This window comes from Schistocerca gregaria, chromosome 1, assembly GCF_023897955.1.
Source record: "Schistocerca gregaria isolate iqSchGreg1 chromosome 1, iqSchGreg1.2, whole genome shotgun sequence".
In the NCBI taxonomy this organism is placed as follows: Eukaryota; Metazoa; Arthropoda; class Insecta; order Orthoptera; family Acrididae; genus Schistocerca; species Schistocerca gregaria.
In genome coordinates, this window is record NC_064920.1 from 1,057,835,473 (window position 1) to 1,057,860,505 (window position 25,033).

A 25,033-nucleotide genomic window follows, 5' to 3' on the forward strand; every position below is an offset into this window, starting at 1 on the left:
TTCTTTTTTAGTATGTTGTACATTTTCATGCCCATGTATTCTACGGTTAGTACAAACAGCTTCAATCTATGAGTGGGAAGCATGAAATGATCATTGTTCCTAGTACAGTATCGATGTTTAAAAATTATTGTCTACGAATAACTTGGAGTTATTGTATACAAAAATAATTAGTTTATAAATGTACAAACATGGAGCACTTAATATTTTTAAATTTCTTAACAGTGGGAGAAAGGGTGATTATGGTTTTGTATTAGGCATATTTCTAACAATTGGTTTTTTGTAATTTTAAGATTCTAGTCATTTTGCTTGTGCCTCACTAAAAAATAATGCCATACTTTGTATATGATTCAAAGTTATTGTGTTGTTGTTGTCTTCAGTCCTGAGACTGGTTTGATGCAGCTCTCCATGCTACTCTATCCTGTGCAAGCTGCTTCATCTCCCAGTACCTAGTGCAACCTACATCCTTCTGAATCTGCTTAGTGTACTCATCTCTCGGTCTCCCTCTACGATTTTTACCCTCCACGCTGCCCTCCAATGCTAAATTTGTGACCCCTTGATGCCTCAAAACATGTCCTACCAACCGACCCCTTCTTCTAGTCAAGTTGTGCCACAAACTTCACTTCTCCCCAATCCTATTCAATACCTCCTCATTAGTTACGTGATCTATCCACCTTATCTTCAGTATTCTTCTGTAACACCACATTTCGAAAGCTTCTATTCTCTTCTTGTCCAAACTAGTTATCGTCCATGTTTCACTTCCATACATGGCTACACTCCAAACAAATACTTTCAGAAACGACTTCCTGATACATAAATCTATATTCGATGTTAACAAATTTCTCTTCTTCAGAAACGCTTTCCTTGCCATTGCCAGTCTACATTTTATATCCTCTCTACTTCGACCATCATCAGTTATTTTACTTCCTAAATAGCAAAACTCCTTTACTACTTTAAGTGTCTCATTTCCTAATCTAATTCCCTCAGCATCACCCGATTTAATTTGACTACATTCCGTTATCCTCGTTTTGCTTTTGTTAATGTTCATCTTATATCCTCCTTTCAAGACACTGTCCATTCCATTCAACTGCTCTTCCAAGTCCTTTGCTGTCTCTGACAGAATTACAATGTCATCGGCGAACCTCAAAGTTTTTACTTCGTCTCCATGAATTTTAATACCTACTCCAAATTTTTCTTTTGTTTCCTTTAATGCTTGCTCAATATACAGATTGAATAACATCGGGGAGAGTCTACGACCCTGTCTCACTCCTTTTCCAACCACTGCTTCCCTTTCATGCCCCTCGACTCTTATTACTGCCATCTGGTTTCTGTACAAATTATAAATAGCCTTTCGCTCCCTGTATTTTACCCCTGCCATCTTTAGAATTTGAAAAAGAGTATTCCAGTCAACATTGTTAAAAGCTTTCTCTAAGTCTACAAATGCTAGAAACGTAGGTTTGCCTTTTCTTAATCTTTGTTCTAAGATAAGTCGTAAGGTCAGTATTGCCTCACGTGTTCCAACATTTCGACGGAATCCAAACTGATCCTCCCCGAGGTCTGCATCTACCAGTTTTTCCATTCGTCTGTAAAGAATTCGCGTTAGTATTTTGCATCCGTGGCTTATTAAACTGATAGTTCGGTAATTTTCACATCTGTCAGCACCTGCTTTCTTTGGGATTGGAATTATTATATTCTTCTTGAAGTCTGAGGGTATTTCGCCTGTCTCATACATCTTGCTCACCAGCTGGTATAGTTTTGTCATGACTGGCTCTCCCAAGGCCGTCAGTAGTTCTAATGGAATGTTGTCTACTCCGGGGGCCTTGTTTCGACTCAGGTCTTTCAGTGCTCTGTCAAACTCTTCACGCAGTATCGTATCTCCCATTTCGTCTTCATCTACATCCTCTTCTATTTCCATAATATTGTCCTCAAGTACATCGCCCTTGTATAAACCTTCTATATACTCCTTCCACCTTTCTGCCTTCCCTTCTTTGCTTAGAACTGGGCTGCCATCTGAGCTCTTGATATTCATACACGTGGTTCTCTTCTCTCCAAAGGTCTCTTTAATTTTCCTGTAGGCAGTATCTATCTTACCCCTAGTGAGATAAGCTTCTACATCCTTACATTTGTCCTCTAGCCATCCCTGTTTAGCCATTTTGCACTTCCTGTCGATCTCATTTTTGAGACGTTTGTATTCCTTTTTGCCTGCTTCATTTACTGCATTTTTATATTTTCTCCTTTCATCAATTAAATTCAATATTTCTTCTGTTACCCAAGGATTTCTAGCAGCCCTCGTCTTTGTACCTACTTTATCCTCTGCTGCCTTCACTACTACATCCCTCAGAGCTACCCATTCTTCTTCTACTGTATTTCTTTCCCCTATTCCTGTCAATTGTTCCCTTATGCTCTCTCTGAAACTCTGTACAACCTTTGGTTCTTTCAGTTTATCCAGGTCCCATCTCCTTAATTTCCCACATTTTTGCAGTTTCTTTAGTTTTAATCTACAGGTCATAACCAATAGATTGTGGTCCGAGTCCACATCTGCCCCTGGAAATGTCTTACAACTTAAAACCTGGTTCCTAAATCTCTGTCTTACCATTATATAATCTATCTGATACCTTTTAGTATCTCCAGGGTTCTTCCACGTATACAACCTTCTTTCATGATTCTTAAACCAAGTGTTAGCTATGATTAAGTTGTGCTCTGTGCAAAATTCTACTAGGTGGCTTCCTCTTTCATTTCTTAGCCCCAGTCCATATTCACCTACTATGTTTCCTTCTCTCCCTTTTCCTACACTCGAATTCCAGTCACCCATTACTATTAAATTTCCGTCTCCCTTCACTATCTGAATAATTTCTTTTATTTCATCGTACATTTCTTCAATTTCTTCAATTTCTTCATCATCTGCAGAGCTAGTTGGCATATAAACTTGTACTACTGTAGTAGGTGTGGGCTTCGTATCTATCTTGGCCACAATAATGCGTTCACTATGCTGTTTGTAGTAGCTTACCCGCATTCCAATTTTCCTATTCATTATTAAACCTACTCCTGCATTACCCCTATTTGATTTTGTGTTTATAACCCTGTAGTCACCTGACCAGAAGTCTTGTTCCTCCTGCCACCGAACTTCACTAATTCCCACTATATCTAACTTTAACCTATCCATTTCCCTTTTTAAATTTTCTAACCTACCTGCCCAATTAAGGGATCTGACATTCCACGCTCCGATCCGTAGAACGCCAGTTTTCTTTCTCCAGATAACGACATCCTCCTGAGTAGTCCCCGCCCGGAGATCCGAATGGGGGACTATTTTACCTCCGGAATATTTTACCCAAGAGGATGCCATCATCATTTAATCATACAGTAAAGCTGCATGTCCTCGGGAAAAATTACGGCTGTAGTTTCCCCTCGCTTTCAGCCGTTCGCAGTACCAGCACAGCAAGGCCGTTTTGGTTAATGTTGCAAGGCCAGATCAGTCAATCATCCAGACTGTTGCCCCTGCAACTACTGAAAAGGCTGCTGCCCCTCTTCAGGAACCACACGTTTGTCTGGCCTCTCAACAGATACCCCTCCGTTGTGGTTGCACCTACAGTACGGCCATTTGTATCGCTGAGGCACGCAAGCCTCCCCACCAACGGCAAGGTCCATGGTTCATGGGGGGATGATTCAAAGTAGCTGTGGTAAACTATTTTTCTTATCTCCATGCTAGTTGAATATGGCAGAATCTTCATTGCAAATGTCAGACTGTTAAATTTGCTTGCTAATTACTTTATGCGTGAAAACCAGGATAGATTTTGATCCAAATGCGGGGCTAAAATTTAACACAGTCTGCTTCTTTCAATTCTCGGTTTCTACGATTAATGTGGAATTCTTTTACCTTGGAGGTTTTAGTTTTGAACTGCAGAAAATGTGTTTTCCCAATATTCAGTTTTAGCTCATTTAGTTGGAACCAGTTTTCCAAACGGTCTAATAGTTTTGTGACAGCTGAAGGAATTTGTTCGGAGTCATTGCTTTCAACAAGGACAGAAGTATCATCAGCAAATGAAACATCGTGTGAATTTATGTTCAGGGATACATCATTTACACAAATTAAAATCAGATTTGGCCCCAGAATATAACTACCCTTTGTTTTCTGTTCATAAATTATGACCTAAACCACTTTAAAACACAACCCCCAATTCTGTTTCTTTCCATTTTATACAGGAGCAAGTGATGGTTTACACAATCAAATGTGTTTGTGAGGTCACAGAATTATCCTGCAACTTTTCTCAGCTTGTTTAAGGTGGAACTGATCTTTTTCACCAACTCATTAATGGCCTCTATTGTACTCTTGCCTTTTTCAAAGCCATATTGATTATCTGAAATTATGATGTAAATAAAATAGAAAGAAACACATGGGAAAAATATATTAAAAACAAAGATTCCAAGACTTACCAAGCGGGAAAGCGCTGGTAGACAGGCACAATAATATAACACACAAGCACACACACAAAATTTCGAGCTTTCGCAACCAGCAGTTGCTTCATCAGGAAAGAGGGAAGGAAAAGGAAAGATGAAAGGATGTGGGTTTTAAGGGAGAGGGTAAGGAGTCATTCCAATCCCGGGAGCGGAAAGACTTACCTCTTAGGGGGGAAAAAGGATAGGTATATACTCACACACACACACACACACACACACACACACACACACACACACCCATCCATCCATCCTTAAAACCCACATCCTTTCATCTTTCCTTTTCCTCCCCTCTTTCCTGATGAAGCAACCGCCAGTGGCGAAAGCTCGAAATTTTGTGTGTGTGTTTGTGTGTTATTTTATTGTGCCTGTCTACCGGCGCTTTCCCACTTGGTAAGTCTTGGAATCTTTGTTTTTAATATATTTATCTGAAATTATGTTTGATTTGTCAATAAATATTTTAATTTGCATTACCACCACTTTCTCAAATATTTTTGAAAAAATTGGGAGAACAGGGACTGGTCAGTAGTTCCTCATACCTTCTCTTGAGCATTTTTGAAACAAAGGTTTTGCCTCAACTTACTTTAGGACATCCAGAAAGTGGCATTCTTCAAGTTATTTATTAATTATTGAACAAAGAGTGTGAGCTATTGTCCAGGTAGCTGCTTTAATTACTTTTGTAGGTATGCCATCCCACCCATCAGAATTTTTGCTCTTTAGCTGTAATATGGTTTTCTCTACATCTTTAACTGAAGTTTTCTCAAATTTGTTAAAGTATTCTTCTGCCTTGTGTCTTAAATTTACTTTTTCTGCATAAGCTTGTACATTTACATCTGATTGAGATGCATTTATAAAAAATTTTGAATGACTCTGACATCTGACCCAGGTTTGTTACAATTTTACTCCCCACTTTAATTTTGGAAATATCTTTGCTGTCAGTTCTAATGCCAGGAAGATCTGATTTTACGATAGACCATGCTGCTTTGATTTGTCTCCATGATCAGAGATGTTTTTATTATTAATAATTTATTTTGCTGCTTTCACTACCCTTTTAAATATGTTTTTATACTGTTTAACATAGTTAATGAAAACAGAGTCTTTGTTATATTTCAGTTTCTTGTGCAGTTGTCTTTTTTTTTCACTGGGTATTTTTATTCCAGCAACGAGCCAATTTAGCTTATAAGACACTTTTGTCTGGCACACTCTACGTGGAAATATTTCATTAAATACAAGTAAAAATTCTTCAAAATATATGTTGAAATGTACAGAGATTGGAATCTCATCCTCGACTTGCCACTACATCTCTTCTAATTTAGAGAAGAACAATTTTACATTTTTAACAGTAAAATGTCTTTTGATGCAAGTTTTTCTAATACTTTGTTCATTTGTATTAGTCATTTCAGTAAACAAAGCAAAATGGTCCAAAAATCCTAAATCTACACATAGCTTCCTTGCATCATCAAATTTATAATTTGTTAGAATATTATCGGTACAGATTTCTGTATTGTCATTTTTTCTTGTGAATTCCATGAAGTTTGACTTGAACCCAAATTTTTGGATTAGGTCCATAAACTGTATTGCGTCACTGGTTTCATTTGATAATTTATATTGAAATCAGCAGTTATTAAAACCGTTTTGTTTTTGTCATGACTGACTTTATGTAAAAGACCCATTAACTTTGGTAAAAATAATTTTGCTACTGCTACACCTGGATTTCTGTACATTGATATAATGACAATATTTTGTTTTTCTAATTCAACTGAGGAGCTTTCAAATGTATATATGTTTTTGCTAGCTAATAGAATCTGTCTGGAGAACTTTTCTAAAGTTCTCACTTAGTTCAACCTTGTGAATCTGAAGCAAAACAATCACCTCCTCCTAGCACTTTACCATGGTAGGTGGCTTGTCATCAGAATGGTTAGTAGCATCATCAATATTCATTGACGGTGTTCACATATTTGGTATCAATGAGTCTAAGAACCTCTTAATAAACATATCATGATTATTCATGATAATCTCTTATCTTTTCTTATTTAAAAAGCAGGAACTGCAGCATCTTTCCAAGAGCCAACAGGATGGGCCCCCAGCAAGAATGCAGGCACAGAGGGTGGTGAAAAACCGATTGTAAAAACAAGCAAGAAAGATGATTTAAGAATTAACCAGGAGAGGAACATAGTTTCACCCACCCCTCTTTCTCCTGTCTTCAACCCATGACCAATCATCATAAAAGAACATATGCTCATTGTTAACATGGTTTACTTGGCAACAGTGGGTTCAGTTCATTCAGCTGCCACCTACACAGCTCGCTCATGTTCTTCACCTCTGTATGACTCTTGTGTGTGACACTTTTAGAGAAAACTTGTGAGGTTTCTGACTGCAAAAGATAAGTCTGCTTCCCTTGACAGAAAATATTGTCATGCTCCTCTAGTTGCATCATCTGACCATTTCTTCTTTAGAATATGGCTAGAACTGTACCACATTTCATAGTCACAGTCCTTACATCTGCTTCACAAATTGGCATACCCATCCAGCTACAGTTTCTCTTTCCAACAACAGCTTACAACCACAGAAATGTAGTGAAAATTCAGGTTATGCACAGCTGTAAATATCAATGTGCAACTACCTAGAAACAAATCTGCTTCCTTAATTCTAACTGGTTATTTGTAAAATATTGGATGGTCCTTTTTGCAATAGTAGTCATAAACACGATTATGTACCGGAAATTCAGCAAATGAATCTATCATGATGATCCCCTTATCCATACATTGTTTTCCCTTGCTTTCCAACTTACTCTTCTTTCTCACGTATTTTCTTGTGAATTTTCAAGCAGAATTTTCATTTACATTGGAAAAAGCTGAAAAATTTGCTAAAACCATAAAAATGAGGTGACACTTATATAGAGGCCAGTGTAAAAAAGAGCTGGGAAACTTTCTGTGACACACCTGGGAAACTGTCTGTGACATATTAAGATGCATGATAAATGTAACTTGTCCTGAAGTACACAGTACTACTGGTGATAAACCAAACAAGAAATTTATGACTATCAAAATGAAAAAGCAAGAGACGAACTGATTGTGCTTTATGACATTTACCAGAAAGGTAAGGGACTTGCAAGTCATGAAGTGTACAGGTGCCTGAAGAAAGCATAAACTAGGTTGGTAAGAGAAGCAAAGACTAGCCACCAAAAACTAAAAATACAAACTTCTTCTAACATATCTAAAACAGTCAGGAATTATGTAAATCGATAACAGAAAAGAGCCATATGTCTTAAAAGATACAGATATGATGTTAACAAGCAATGGACAAGAAGTGACAGGTGTGTGATACACTCTATGGCAAAAAAAAATCACAATCACACATACACACTACAAATAAATTATCCAAATTGGGTGAAAACTGGTAGATAAAAAAAATAAAATAAAATAAAAAATTACAAGTTCACAAAAAATTGGACTATTTATGCAAGAGAATGAGCTCCTCAAACTGAGCAAATAAATAATGTGTTTCAGCACTTCTGGCTCTTATGGTGGATGTCATCCTGAGGGATATTGTGCCACATTCCATCCAACTGGCATGTTAGATCAGCAAAATCCTGAGCTGCTTGGAGATCTCCCCATAATGCTCCAAACGTTCTCAATTGGGGAGAGATCTAGGGACCTTGTTGGCCAAGGTAGGGTTTGGCAAACATGAAGCCAAGCAATAGGAACTATCGCTTTCTACGGGTGGGCATTATCTTGCTGAAATGTGAGCTCAGGATGTCTCAGAGTGCCATCGATGTGCCACTGTGCTGCAAGGGTGCCGTAGATGACAACCAAAGATGTTCTGCTATGAAAAAAATGGCAAGCTAGACCATTACTCCTGGTTGTTGGACTGTATGGTGTCCCACTGCTGTTCACCACACATGCCTTCCCTGTCATCAGAGCCCAGTTCAAAGGACTACTCCAGTCAATGAGCTTACTCAACCTGACTGTTGTTTGCCATTTGGCCCAACAACCAGAAGTGATGATCTGGGGTGCCATATTTTTTCATGCCAGGCCCCCTACAGTTATCACCTGTGGCACTCTTACATCACAGTGGTATGTTGACAATATTCTATGCCCCTTTTTGTTGCCCACCATGGCAAGCCGTCCTTGACTTACATTTCAGGAAGATAATGCGTGCCCGCACACAGCAAGTGTTTTTTCTATTACTTGGCTAGAATGTCTGGAGCACTGTGGGCAGGGCTCTCCAACCAGCTCAGAATTTTAATTATCTAACACATCAATTGGACAGAATTTGTCACAATATCCCTCACGAGGACATTCAACAACTCTGCCAATCAGTGCAAAGCTGAATAACTGCTTGCATATGGGCCAGAGTCTGAATAACTGCTTGCATTAGGGTCAGAGGTGCACCAACACATTAGCGATTTGCTCAGTTTGTGAAACTCCTTCTCGTCTAATTTTTCTGAAACTGGAATCATTTGACTGTCTGTACATGTAAATCACATCTTATCAATTTCTGTCCCATTCGGATAATTTCTCTGTGGTGCATGATCTTTTTTTTTTGTCTTGGACTGTAGGTCAGTCAGCATCATATAGTTACAATTGAGCCACTTCTAAAACAAAACATAACAGTACCAATGATCACAGAATACCAATGTGCACAGAATACCAATGAGCACAGAATACCAATGAGCACAGAAAACCCCAATTGGGTGGCTTGTAATATATACCTATCCCTTACAGATGAACTGGATGTATCAAAATAATTGAATCACTAAAAATAAAAATAGAGAGGATTTGGATGACATATCAACAACAACAGTAAAGCAACGTGATATATATCCTGCAGAGCCTCTGACAATCTAGATAAATTTGGCAAATGAAACAATAAGTGTTCCTAAAGTATTAGGAAAGGAGCAAAGTAGTGCCAATATTTAAAGGAGAGGACAGATGAGATCCAGGAAACAATAGGCCCTTAACTATCACAACTGTTCTCTATAATATGTAGTAGAAACAGTGATTAATGAGAGGAAGGGAAGCTTCGTAAAGAGACAAAATGTCTTAAATGATGCAGAACATGGGTTCAGAAAGGGGAGACCCACGAAGATTGCAGAGGCAATGTTCACAACAATCGTAATTAAGGCCCTGGACGATCACAGGAAAAAAGCTTATGGTGCATACTTAGGCCTTTCCTAACCTTTTTATTGGGCGTGTCAGAGAATTTTTCTAGAGAAACAGGACTGCTATGGCATAAGAGAATAAACTAAGGATATTATATGTATGTATGTATGTATGTACGTTGAAATAAAACATTAATCTGGAAACACTGAGAAAAAATGTCTGCTCTGATTTTCTGTAGGTAAAACATACAGTAGCTAAGGTTTAAGCACTAGGACTTCTGCAACGGCAACGGTTCTTCAGAAATAAATACGCCTTAGGTGCTCTGTGGTTTACCTCGCTCTAAATGCGAATGCCAGACTGGCTCTTTAAAAAGCAGGAGATCACTTTGTTAATGTAGCTTATTTTCTCTCTGACGGCTATTCTGTTCAAAGGTGCGGAAAAGCAAATTGGCTTTTTATTATTGCATCATTTTACATATTACATGGAACCAATTCACGAACTGTGAACACTTTGGCCTCTCATTTATTTTTGATGCGCGGATTTTTTTAAAAGAAAAGAACAGTTGTGTTCATCACTGAAGACTACAGCGTATATTTTTACGCTCTATGATGAAGAACCGAGACCCATCATTCCCAAAAAATAGATATTACATCCATATGAATTAATCAACCGTAGTTTCATAACGTTACGAAATTTTCTGGTTTGCCTTAAAACGAAAATCTTTCGTTCTGGTTTCGACAATTTTATACAGTACAACATACTCCCAAGTTCAGCAGCTAGCAAAGTGAACTTTATAACCTAATACGTCAAGGTATCTGCCAGTGAGCTAGTAATCATCGCAAACCTGCCTCAGCACTCACCAGATGTCGTTGTCTGTCCTGTAGCGCCAGCGGTATGCGAGGCAAAAAGAAACTGACCTTCACAACATGAGAATCGTTTTTATGTAGGAGTTCTTCCGTGACTTCACGTGGTGTAATTTGTGTTGCAAGCGTTGCTGTAATCCACGCGGTACGTCGATACAAACTTGTCTTATCTTCAGATACATCGCCGAAAGTACTGGATACGAATACCCACTGATTGTGAAAACTCTTATCACGTGCAACGCATCCGGAAATACTATGAAGCAGAAAGATCTATTGTATAAAACGTAGTTGCCACAATTCCTGTGATTGTTGCGGAATGGGAAGTAGCTGCTCAATCACACTCTTTATTAGCGTTAGAAGCGAAGAGAAGGAACCAGGTGTCGCAATGCTGCAGCTATTGTTGAAGGAGCAACCATCACTCCATTCGTCTGACGCGATTTAACAGAAATTATATCACATTGTCCGGACGATGAAATAAACCTCACTATTCCCAAATGCAAGTCCACTGCATCCTCTGCCGGCCACGTGGCTTCGAGCTGCAGCCGAAAAACTTTTTGCAACAGAAGAACGCGTTTCTTGAAGATACTGAAATCTGTTGGCTATTCGTCCTTGCTTCAGAAATTTGTGACAAATATTTGTTCGATACTTATGCTACGTTTCAGGGTTACTTAATGTAGTCTGACAAAGAAGATATCGAAGGAAAAAGTATGATAATAGTGTAATATACACTCCTGGAAATTGAAATAAGAACACCGTGAATTCATTGTCCCAGGAAGGGGAAACTTTATTGACACATTCCTGGGGTCAGACACATCACATGATCACACTGACAGAACCACAGGCACATAGACACAGGCAACAGAGCTTGCACAATGTCGGCACAAGTACAGTGTATATCCACCTTTCGCAGCAATGCAGGCTGCTATTCTCCCATGGAGACGATCGTAGAGATGCTGGATGTAGTCCTGTGGAACGGCTTGCCATGCCATTTCCACCTGGCGCCTCAGTTGGACCAGCGTTCGTGCTGGACGTGCAGACCGCGTGAGACGACGCTTCATCCAGTCCCAAACATGCTCAATAGGGGACAGATCCGGAGATCTTGCTTGCCAGGGTAGTTGACTTACACCTTCTAGAGCACGTTGGGTGGCACGGGATACATGCGGACGTGCATTGTCCTGTTGGAACAGCAAGTTCCCTTGCCGGTCTAGGAATGATAGAACGATGGGTTCGATGACGGTTTGGATGTACCGTGCACTATTCAGTGTCCCCTCGACGATCACCAGAGGTGTACGGCCAGTGTAGGAGATCGCTCCCCACACCATGATGCCGGGTGTTGGCCCTGTGTGCCTCGGTCGTATGCAGTCCTGATTGTGGCGCTCACCTGCACGGCGCCAAACACGCATACGACCATCATTGGCACCAAGGCAGAAGCGACTCTCATCGCTGAAGACGACACGTCTCCATTCGTCCCTCCATTCACGCCTGTCGCGACACCACTGGAGGTGGGCTGCACGATGTTGGGGCGTGAGTGGAAAACGGCCTAACGGTGTGTGGGACCGTAGCCCAGCTTCATGGAGACGGTTGCGAATGGTCCTCGCCGATACCCCAGAAGCAACAGTGTCCCTAATTCGCTGGGAAGTGGCGGTGCGGTCCCCTACGGCACTGCGTAGGATCCTACGGTCTTGGCGTGCATCCGTGCGTCGCTGCGGTCCGGTCCCAGGTCGACGGGCACGTGCACCTTCCGCCGACCACTGGCGACAACATCGATGTACTGTGGAGACCTCACGCCCCACGTGTTGAGCAATTCGGCGGTACGTCCACCCTGCCTCCCGCATGCCCACTATACGCCCTCGCTCAAAGTCCGTCAACTGCACGTACGGTTCACGTCCACGCTGTCGCGGCATGCTACCAGTGTTAAAGACTGCGATGGAGCTCCGTATGCCACGGCAAACTGGCTGACACTGACGGCGGCGGTGCACAAATGCTGCGCAGCTAGCGCCATTCGACGGCCAACACCGCGGTTCCTGGTGTGTCCGCTGTGCCGTGCGTGTGATCATTGCTTGTACAGCCCTCTCGCAGTGTCCGGAGCAAGTATGGTGGGTCTGACACACCGTTGTCAATGTGTTCTTTTTTGCATTTCCAGGAGTGTATGTATCTTTCTCCCTTTCTCTCTCACAATCGTTCAATAACGTAATAAAGAAATCCGTTCCTTCGTCATGGAGCCATTCGAGAAGTGCTGTGTGAACATCCTCATCGTTAAAAAATGTTTTCCTACACAAATTTCCTTGCAGCTTGCTGTAAAGATGGAAATTTCATAGTGCAAAATCTGGGCTTCCCGATCAGCATCACACATCTCTGTGTGGCCTCAGTCAAATAGTTGTCACCATTTCACTATGGATGGACGCGAACATTTCATTTTGGTCCATATATCGCCAGATTTCACGCTGAATAGATGTTCAATTTAAATTTTTTGCCCACAAGAGCCGTAGTTGCCCTCGTACTTCAACGTCCTGATACCTTTCCAGTAGTGGCGTAGCTAGTTGACACCTGGGGCGAAGTTTTGGTTATAAACTTTCGAAGTCCCCAAACAAAGTCAAACATGATTAACTGTTGCACAGAATGAGAGAATGGTTTGGATAGCATACAAACAGTGCATTACCATTAAGTTCAAACATTCGTGCTTGATCTCCAGTATGCACATTAGCAGAACGGTGTAAGAATAACTTGAGTAGCCTAATATAAAATCCGGACATCTGACCTCCTGGTCGAAATTCAGTTAGCAGTCAATCCCGATAGGAAATTTTGCTCTCTTTTCATTGGTGAAGTCCGTTTGTTTTAAAACTGGACGTAAATGTGATAAATTACTCATTGAAGTTCACTGTTCACTTCCAATGTGGACACCTACACAAGAGCTTGGTATCAAATACGGACATTTGATGAATAAGGCTCGATTCACACGGTGGGCAACGTCAAGTCAACGTCAACGTGGATCACGTGACGTCAAAATATTCGTCCGATGCTTTCAAATGGCGAGGTTCGCTCAGTGGGCAACGTCGCGTCAACGTCAGTTTGCCTGCCGGCCGGTATAGGCTCGATTCACACGGCGGGCAACGTCAGTGACGTCACACACCATCAAAAATCCACTTGCATTCACACTGGACGGAACGTCAAGCGACGCAAAACTCCAACCACATTTTGGCGCGTTGTTGGAAACTCGCAAAAGTGTTTACGAGAGAGGATGGCTGACATTAAATTTAGTCTTGATGAAATTGCTACGATTTCAATTGCTTTAGATGACGAGGAAAGAGAGCAGAAATTGGCAAGCAAGCAAGACAAACGTGGGTGAAGAAAATGATTTTGAAGAGAATGTGTGACTGCGAATATCGCACATTGTATAGAGAGCTGGAAGAAGAGGATACGTCACTTTATAAATATTTACGAAAATAGACACAGCAATTTTTTAATTTGCTGTCTTTGATAAGCAGCAGCATAAAGAAAGCAGACACAAACATGCGCCATGCAATTTCTCCATGAGAAAAACTAGTGGTGTGTTTGAGGTGAGTGTGATGCTTCAGCTTTACCAATTCATTTGAGGGTTCCCGTTCTGTACCTTTGCGTATTTTATAGAACAGAATATTTATTGTAATTCTGCACACTATCAACAAATTGATCTATAGGCTATACATTCACAATTTATGGCCCCTTGTTATGTAGATCTGAATCTGCTACATTTCGTCCTGCATAAACTCGTTTTTACTATAATGGTTCAGTTTCCAATAATTTTCGAAGTTTGAGTTGCATCACTTACTTTTGCAGTATATGAGCACGTATGAAATGGAGCACTTTCCAGAAATTTATGATGGCCTATATGAGAAGATTGACTGCATCATTTGACTTTAGTGTGGTTCATATGCTAGTCACAAGTAGCAGACTTCAGGAAAAGTAGTGTCCTTTGGCTTAATATATTTTATTAGTGTATATACAAGGCTCGTGACAATATTGACACTTCTTAGTCCCAGAGTTACTAAGATGCTTCTTTCTGTAATGGGAATGCTTGGTAGTACTTTGTCTCACAATCGAAATACTCGTTTCAGATGTAATTAACTTACCTATCACATTCAAATTTTCATACACAAAAAACTAAAATTGACAGCAAATTCAATGAAAATACTGCCTGCCAGCTGGTATACTACGCCACATAGTCATTTTGGCTAGTAGTTTACTTATGTATAGCATTTTTGTAAATACTTTCTGGTACTGAGACTCACGCAACATTTCGTATGGATACTGCTTATTTAAGTACAACTGCAATAAAAAATTCGATGTTCCACATTCATATACAGTATGCAGTTGGTTCTCTGCAGTGCCAAAGTTACATTTGCTTTGCCGAGAGAGTTTGTAGTGCAAATGCTACCACCACAGCTAATCTATTTCATCTATAAGAAATTATATCTGCTGTTTGTTTAATCACCAGTTTTCACCTCAGAGACTCGGCTATATTAAAGGAAAAATAGCTTTCAATTGTAATGTAACACTATATGAAACACTGTCTGTCCAATTTAATAATTATTTGAACTGTTTATTATGTCCTAGCCTGAAGCTAAACACTTTCTTATGCAGAGGTATTGCACGCAGTCAAAATAGATGAAAGGAGTATTACTAGTAAAAGTAAAATTTACTTGTGTGAAAACAAATGTGAAACTTGTGCAAAGCAATATTATATGACATACATCTGTAGTATCTGATAACAGGCATGAGCTGTTCCTGTATTCTGCTATTAGTGGTTGTAAATGAAAGTTCATGAGTTCTGCTTCATTATATCTAAGTTACATTTTGTTTGTGGTTATAGGAAGCGACTGTAGACTTTGTTGGGTGTCACTTCGTGACCAGTTCCGAAATGTCATTCGGAATACAACAAGGAGTGGGCAGGCTGTTACACCAATGGAGGAGTGGAAGTATGAGCAGCAGATGAGCTTTCTGGAGCCACTTTTCAGAGAGCGCGAGACACATTCAAATTTGCCATCTGTGGAAGAAACAGAGACTTTAGAAGATGACGACTTCTGTGTGATAGAAGAAAATACCCCCACATGTAACACTGTGGAGACAGTTGTGGAGACTCCCAGTTATAGGAAAAAAGTGGGCAAATGTGACGAAAGTGACTCAAGCGTGCTTATGCAGTATTTAATAAAACAAAGCGGAAGTAGTGATAACAGTGGATTGAAACAATTTTTTTTTTAGCATGACAAATACAGCTCCAAAATTTTCACCTTTGCGACAGATAGAAGCTAAAAATAAAGTGTTTCAAATAATAAGTGAACTGGAAACAGAAGAAGTGAGGGCGAAGCTAAATGTGTCTAATAACTTTGATCACTGTTACACAGCTAATCTGTAAATTTATTTGTATATAAATTATAATTCTCTCAGTGTGTGTTTCTTATGAAGTACATTTCCACAATGTCACACTAAGGTTTCAGGAAATTATTTGTGCTACAGTGCTTTGAGGCACTTTCAAATTTAGTCATGGGCTTTTGGCCCCTTTTATGTTACCATTGAAATTGTTAAGATTGTTACTGTGTTTACTTATATATGAATGAGTGCAAAAAGTGGCAAAAATTATCTGTGAAGAATTAGTATTATTGGGCGATGATATTTTTAACAAGGGTTATGCTGAGCAATGTGATTTTCATGTATTGGGTCACTGAAGAAAAGCATCACCAAAAAAGGAAAAACGTTAAAAAAGACTTTGAAATGTTAAGTATGTAGCTGTATTTATACACTACTTTTCATGTTAAATGACTTGTTCCACATCATTCGATTTATGGTGCAAAATGATCCATGGAACATGAAACTAACAGACCGCTAGTCTGCAAAATGATTGTGTACAGAAAATGTTGAATGCTACATAAACATTTGATTTCAAATTATTTGTCAGCTTGTATGTTGAAACAGCAGTAAATGCTTCTCCACTTTTCGTGTATATCACATTCCATTACACCTTCATCAAAATTTTTGGCACGATAGCAGTATAAAATGAAATGAGCAATTAAGCATAAATGAAATGATACAGACTGGAGAGAAATATGGGGGAAGGGTGGAAGTATGCTGTACTGGGTAGATAAATGAATTTAAAAATATGTTGAGTTATTGCATGCTTTATTGTATTTGTTATTACAAAACAATTATTAATTACTTCCACAGAACTGAGCCATTTGGGGAATTCAAGAAATCGGTGAGTCTTGACGTACCCCAAATGCTGCATCACAAACATTTGCTTCCTGCCTTCCAAGTTGATGCAATATTAACTCTCCATTTTGTGCATCTGTATGGCTATCTATTACATTATTGTCTTTAATATAGTTATGAAGGATTCATGTAGTTAATATTATCTTATCTACATTTTCAGGAAGTGCATTTATTTCCCTGAAATATATCCAAAACATTTGTGCAAACTGCCCAAATGCGTTTTCTGAAACTCTCCTTGCTCGAGCCAATCAATAAATAAAGTTTTCTTTATCTGGACTGTGACTCAGCTGAATTCGAGGATACGGCCTCATTAAATATGTCTTAAGTGGGAAAGCCTCATATCCCACCATCGCAAAGGGTGCTGTTGTGTGTGTACCAGGCAGGTTCCAGTCAGAGGGCACTCTTAAATTGTTGATTTCCAAAGCTTTGGCGAGATTGGACTGAGCATCAATCCCACCATCACTGTTTTTTCCATATGCTCCTACAACCACCACTACAAATTTATAATTTGCATCACAAGTGCTAGCAGCACCATGGAGAATGTGTGCTTATAATTGTGAAACATGGAGCCACTGTTTGGAGGTGGAACTATGTGTACATGTTTGCCATCAATTTCACCAATGCACTGGGGAAAATTCCACACTTTCCAAAATTCATCAGCAGTTGTGAGCCACTTCTCTGTTGTATGTCGAGGCATTACAACATTGAGCATGACATCAATAATTGCCTGGCACACTTCACACATAATATTGTGTACTGTAGAATGTCCTAATCGAAAGCTGAATGCTATTGTCTGTAAGGAGTCCCCTGTATCCAAGAACCTGGAAGGAAAAAGAGAGGGAATTAACAAAAAATAATAAATGACATTAGACATTATTTACAGAAAAAGCAGCTCAACATAAATGACATCCATGCTTTAATTTTAAGCCTGTAGGACAGAACTGTGCGATTTAATAAGTTGATACAGAAATATAGGACGATGCAACACGTGTAGTGGCCTGTCTCTTTGAAAAGTATGATTGATACATTGTTTGATGCTCGTCTTATGTCGACTATATTACATGCCATGTAAAATACTGTGACACAATCAACAACAGTACATTAGTAAGATTCACTCACAGGTTCTGAATTCTTTTCAAAATAAAATGAACAAAATTGCAAATTGTACACCAAAATTTTAGGCCAATAAATAAACTGTAGAGCTTGGTGCTGCATACAGCTGAAGCATCACACTAACTTCAAACACACCATTAGTTTTTCTCATGGAGAAATTGCACAATGCATGTTTGTGCTGCTTTCTTGATGCTGCTGCTTATCAAAGACAGCAAATTAAAAAAATTGCTGTGTCGACTTTCATAAATATTTGTAAAATGACATCTTCTCTTCTTCCAGCTCTCTATACAATGTGTGATATTCGCGTTCACACATTATCTTCAAAATCATTTTCTTCACCCACGTTCATTTTGTTTAACTTGCCAATTTCTGCTCTCTTTCCTCGTCATCCTCTCTCGTGAATACTTCTGCGAATTTCCAACAATGCGCCAAAATGTGGTTGAAGTTTTGCCGTCGCTTGACGTTCCGTTCAGTGTGAATGCAAGTGAATTTTTGACAGTGTGTGACGTTGCCCACAGTGTGAATCGAACCTAAGCCGATTTGAACCAATGATAATACCGTATATGACTGCCAAAATCGGACATGGCGATAGTCTGCGACAGACATTAACACCCACTTACCTGTACTTCATGTTTTGAAGCATTTTTACAGTATTACTGCCAATATTTACCTTATAAGTGAGTGAAATGGAACAAACCGTTCCACCAGCCACAGGAGGAAAAGCCAGGAAGAGAATTCGGCAACCTGAAAAGTGGAAAAAAAGCTTTTAAAAGAGACAATGGGAAGGATAGCTTGTAATCCACACTGTTCCAGTTTTGTGCGTGTTGCTTGTAATTACCAATTGCTGGAGTGTATTTTGATGTCAGAAATAATGTAAGAATATAAGGGAAAAAATCTGATGAGAGTTTTAACTGGTCTTATGCTACGAATTTCCTAGATTCAGTGCCATAAAAAGTAGTTATTGACTGAGAGAAGAACAGATTCGTAATCGTTATTCTGGTGATAAAATCTGTATTCATGGGTTGCATTGTTGGGTAAAGTGGCCTAGGCGAGAGGAGAAAGGCTCAATGTTAAAAATTAATATTTAAGGGCAATACATGAACCAACAAAGTAAATGTGTTTTCAAACCCAGTAGCGTTAATATAACATTATAATCAGTATATTAATGAAGTAACGTAGATATTTACTGATATTTTGTATATGGTCCTGTCTCTGTTTCTGTATAATTTATTGAGCTGTTAAAAGTGCCATCAGTCTTATATTACAATATACAATTGTTATAGTGTTCTGATTGTTTTGTGTGCCCAGGTATTCCGCTAAAGGCCTCTCTGAGTTTCCTACATGTGACCACAGAATTGGTTATCAGTGTGCATTACTAACGATGTCTGACATCAAGGACTTCCACGACACATTTTACTCCATCCCTGAAAAGAGTAAGCAAGATGCATTCATTCTCAAATAGTGTTGTGCTGAAATACCCAACGCTAAGAGGAAGAAGAAGAAAGTCATGGTTAAAGGAAAATCCACTACACTGAAATACAGTATTGTAAATCAATGCAGTAACAATCTGCAAGTCGGTTGTGAAACATTCCTCAAGGTGTTGACACCAATAACGAAGCACAGGATCATAGGGGTCTTCAAACACTTCAAGAAAGGTAGCTCCCAATACAAGTGGAAACTCGAGATGGAAATCGCAAAGAGATCAAATTTGGCCCACGTAGAGAAGCGGTGAAGGCCTTCATTTGCAGTCTAAACGCCTGTGAATTGCATTATTCACGAGAAAAATCATCCCGTGTATATTTGCCAACAGATCACAACATCTGGAAACTATGGAGAATGTTCAATGCAGAAAGAGATGGTCAACAGAAATTTACTCAAGCCTTTTTCAAAAAAGTCTTCTGCACAGAGTTTAATATAGGGTTTTCATACCCAAGTGTAGATGAGTGTAGCATGTGTATTGAGCTGGGCAATAAAATCTCAATGGAACAAAATGAGACTACGAAGGGTGGACTGACAATGAGATTTGAGCTACACAAGAAACAAACACAAGCTTCTTTCCAGTACTTGCGTGTAAAACCACCAGGCTGTTTTCTCTTGAGCTCTGACTGTCAAAAAAACCTTGTTCTACCTAAGGTAACAGACAAAATTGCCTACTACTCCAGACAGTTTTATTGCTACAACCTTTCAGTTGTTAAAGGCTTGTCAACTGATTGTCTAAATCCTGCTAATGTGTCAATATACAGCTGGACAGAAGAGGAAGCCAAGAAATTGTTGAATGAAGTGGCTTCCATCGTATTCAATGAGTTGAAAGCTGTTGATCTCTCAGGCTACGCCACAATTCAGCTGGTGGCGGACGGATGGGCAGGGCAAAACAAGAATACCAATATGTTAACAATGTTGAACAAGTTCCTTGCTAGCTATGCACCAGCAAACATAATGAAAATCTTCCCAATTACTGGCCACTGTTTCCTACCTTCAGATAGAGTGTTTGGTCAAATGGAAAGGGATCTAAGGAATAAAGATACCACCATCAAAAAAAAATGAATATCACAAAGTTTTTGGGATGTATGGAACTCTGAAGGTGATTGGCTTAGATTGGGTACCCCAAGATTGGAAAGAACAAGCCAAGCATCATATGAAGTCAGCAGGTCAGCTCCACTTCAAACTGTCAGCATGCAAATGCATAATTTTCTGGAAAACAAAGTCAGGCAAAGTTGTGTTTAGAGGGGAACTTGCTTACATCATAGATGTGGGAACAGAGAGATCTATTTGTAAAGTGTTCAGCAAACCAGAAGATATCAATACTCAGAACTATCCAATTGGTGTACCAATTAAGGCAGAAAAACTTTGAGATGTTGACAGGTTGCTAGTGAAACATTTTGGAGAAAACTGGAAACAGTACAAAAATATACTACAGAAACCACCCCGTGACTCAGATTTACCCGATGATCAATGTGAATGTGAAACACAACAGAACGATTTTGGTAATGACATCGTTTTAATGGTTATTTCAGATCAGATTCAAGTCTATTTGAAATTATATTTCCAAATATAAATTAAAATTTTAATTTTCTGTGGCAGTTTCCTCTTAATGTAAGAACTTGCAAATAAAACACGTTTCATTACCAGTCAAAATCCTGTAAATGGGCATGTCATATTAACATCACTAAAAGTTACATCTTATTTTGTGTGTAACCCTCAAAAGATTATTACAATTATTGTAATTTTTTATTTTATTCAATAAAATAGTATGGTTTAAAAATTAATTTCTTTCTTGTTATGCCCAAATTCATACAATTTCACAGCAGATACCCTTGTAAAAGATTCACAGCATTATGAAGCGATTTCCTGAGCAACAAAAACAGACGCCTGTAAGCATGTTCACATCAAACGTGGAAATCTACATTTTTTTGTTTCAAAGATGGACATCTGTATTTTTAAAGTTAATTTTAACTGGTTCATCTAATTAAATTTATGTTGAATACTTTGCAGAATGATTTCTGCAGTATTAAAGTTAATTATGCAACAAGCAACATGGAAATATATCAATTCCACGTTACGTAGTAAAAAATGACATATCTCAATTTTTTGAAAAAGACAGATGTCTGTCTTTGATACTAAGCTACTCACTTAGTTTACACGCTATTTTAGAAATAGAATTCCCGAATTCAGTCACAAGATTCAGGCCCAGTCCGTAAACTCTCTAGTTGCCCGCCAGCATCCCTCAGGAATGAAACAACGAGAAAACAAAGTTTTTGCAACTTGTCCCATAGAATTTAGCAAGATTCGTCATGGAGTTGGTACCCAGTACCCACACTGCAGCACAACTATCCCTGGAAGAAACTGGGGACATGAAATTTCTTCTGACAATGTGTCGCTATTCTTATTGTGCTTCGGTCTTAGCGTGGGACATGTGTAATCGACTTTCTGAAGTTCCTACATATCATTTATTGCTCGGTGTGAGCAGCAGTCTATTGTAGCGAACTTTGCAGTCAAGTCTTGAAAAACTGGCTGTTAAACAAGAGAAATACATAAGTAAAATTGAAGTTAGGAATTGCCCATAAAAACCATGAGAAAAATAATTCAAAATAGAGAAATTGGTAGCTCTTCTTAGTCAGTGTGGGGAAATACTGCTCCAAATAGTATGTGTACACGTTTTAGAAAATAAGTCAGATCGACTGGTTATTGATGGTCGAGATATATGGGGTAAGGTGAGATATGGTGACAAAGAAGAACGCGATATTACTTTAAGACTTTCATAGATGCACCTGTCGAAGCAGTTTCTGAGACTCAGGCGATGAGTAACGATGTTCGCCGTAAGTATGGTTGCCATACGTCATGGATTTCGCGGCCAGTCCGCGATTTTATGATCGAAGACGGGTGTCCTGGACCAAGAGGAAAACGTGTGCAAAAAAAGTGACTAGTAGTAAAAAAAAATTACGCAAATTTTGCCACTGGTCACCGATCAAATGTTTCATAACTCCTGCAAACTTGATGATATTCCGTGTCACTGTAGAATCGCTAGGCTATTTTCAGAACAGACTGTGGAGGCAGTGCAATAATCGATTCCTTGCGATAGTTTCAGTTTTCCGCTGTTGGTTTACAACGTCTCTGCTGTCAGTATGTGATATTCTTTGGTCACGTAAAGTTAACATTCAGCTGTGCGAAGTGGATTACATCTGGCGATTGCAAATTGTGGAGCCGTTCAGGTGAACTCGGCTAACTTCGGTTCGGCTGTCTTCGGGTCAGCTCCACTCGTAGCCCTTCTGGTGGCAGACGGTGAAAGCTTCACAGTTTACACTTGACAGTTGACAGTCACTGTTACTTTCGGCTGAGTCGTGTGTGTACTGTTCGTTACTTCAATTGTTTTTGTTGTTGTTACCAGGTTGTTGTTATTGTTTGGTCCGGTTCTCATTAGGAATATGGAGCAATTTGTGCACTGCAACTTAAAACAGCAATAGAAACTTATATCGTCACATCCGCCGCAAGCACCCGGTTGCTTTTGGTGAAACATTTACGTGTGTTTTGTGCGGATATTCGACTCCCAGTGCAGATTCTCTAAAGCGTCATGAGAATGCTGTACATAAAACAGAACGCAAACATATAGTACTGCGTGCTTTATCTGACTTCGGCAGCTTAAATAGATATGGAATGCATCAACATTATTCATTGCTCCATGATCAAGTTATCTGCGAAGAAAACCATGAATTTTATGATCAAAGTAAATTTTGTGAACGGAAACGTGAATTAGAAAAAAAAACTGTGAGTGAATTTGTACATACACGAGGACAATATATTAAAAGTGCGAATGGAAGCAGTAAGTTTTATTTTAAGTGCCACTGTGATGGAAATTACAAACCGCGTGGAAGCAATAAGCGTCACTTAAAACTAATGGGCTGTAATAAAATTGGTGGTCACTGCCCATCTACAATGGATGTGACAATTTATCAGTCAGGCGAAGTGAAAGTTTTGTAACCCACATATTTCATGTACCAACAGGTAATTTGTATATCTTACTCTGATAATAGGCTCATTATGATAATTATCTTATTTCATAAAGCCTGCCAGCTGTTTCTGACTGTTCAGTCCAGTGCAACCTCTTGATAAATACTTCACCTCAGGCTTATGAAAGAGCAATGTCGAAAACGCTTCCTTTGAATAAAGTTTTAAATTTAGGACATTGGGAGAAAAGCAGACGTTAGGATGGCAATTGAAGCGTGAATAAGATCATACTTTCTGATTAAAACTTGAAAATAAAAATAATATGAAATCGCTCAAATGTTTTGTGAAATGATTGATTATCTAAAAGTAAGAAATAAATAGATTAAAGATGCATTTGACATGCCACAAATGATGTGTGACTTCATGTACATCAAACGAGACACATCAAATGTTCTTTGGCCACACCTGAAAAATATACTTTGACATGCAATGTAAAAACTATGGATAAAACTTGGTACATAGAACATACGATAAAGATTACAATGTAAAGAGTTAAAATTTTTTTTTGGAAATTATTGGTCTCGAACCACACCTGAACTTCGTTTGCCACACAAGAAATAGTCTAAATTTTTTTTACTTACCGGTCTTATTTATTTGTCAGCTATTGAGAGTTTGTGGTCAGATAATAAATGCGTGACTTCACATCATTGACGAAGTAGTCAAACGTTTCGGTGCACACTCTCCTACATTCACAGAATTTGTTTGTGATCCTCGTAGTTGATGGATAAATTTAGGGGTGGCATTCTTTAGAAACAGCTCGTCGGCTGTGGTAGCCATGTTGTAACGGGAACTCGTCGTCTGCAGACCCTAAGTCCTAACCGAAGTTAACCAGGTTCACTCGATTGGCTCCACGATTTGCAGTCCCCAGACATAAGTGTGCGAAGTGTACTTCTGGTGTTGTTTTTGCGCAGAATTTGAAATTTAAAATGTCGACACAAAAAGTACATTTTTGAGAAGAATATATTGACGTGTTTCCAAGTATTTGGTAAGATGGCGTCGTCTATAAAAGTGTGTATAAATAGTTCCACGGAAAACGGCTACATATCGAGTATAAATTGTATAAAGTGCAATAATTACATCGCGAAAGGCATCAGGTTATGTGCAGTGTCGCAAAAATGGATTCATGCGAAGTGTTTCACGGGAACTGAAGAATGGGACGCCAAATGTTGACTGTGGCATGGAATGCTGCGATCTACTAACGGTAGCTTTGTCAAGATACGATAACTGTATAGAAGAAAGTGTTACTGCATCACTTCAGCAAGACCTTGTGCTTGCAAATCATTACGTAAATAAGTTAGAGAAACTGATAAAGCAATGGAAAGATGACGATTTAAAAAAACGAGTAAAATGAAAACATACCGGCAATTTTCGCTTCAAACAATACTTCTGCTCTTAGTGAACGAAATCTTTATGACGCTATGAAATCGTCAGTAAATAGAGTGCAAAGAAAAATGGGTAATAAAGACATGACAGAACGAAATGTGAACTCAAAAAATAAGACAACTGGAAGTGAATCTAGATTATCTGTGTGTTCTAACGAGAGAAGTGTTTTCAAAGTGTACTATAAAACCAACGGAATGAGGGCACTTGGAGAACAACAAATATCAAGTCTGTGTATTGGGTGATAGTCATGCAAAGTGTGTGGCGCAAATAATAAATGATCGGCAGTCCCAATTTAGAGTAACAGAACAGGCATTGTCAAAACTTGGCACTCCCCTTAATGAAATAGTAAATAATTGTGAAAACTTAGTTAAGACT

At 39.0% G+C, this 25,033-nt stretch overlaps 1 protein-coding gene across 1 annotated transcript in view; it reads right to left on the reverse strand.

Annotated features, from left to right (window-relative positions):
* The window catches only part of LOC126281097 (serine/threonine-protein phosphatase 6 regulatory ankyrin repeat subunit A-like), a 333,802-nt gene extending 323,217 nt beyond the window's left edge, over positions 1-10,585 (reverse strand). Inside the window, exon 1 of the mRNA XM_049979815.1 lies at positions 10,415-10,585. The gene's annotated coding sequence lies outside the window, so the exon portion shown is untranslated. The remainder of the gene's footprint in view (positions 1-10,414) is intronic.
* Between the last annotated feature and the right edge of the window lie 14,448 nt (positions 10,586-25,033).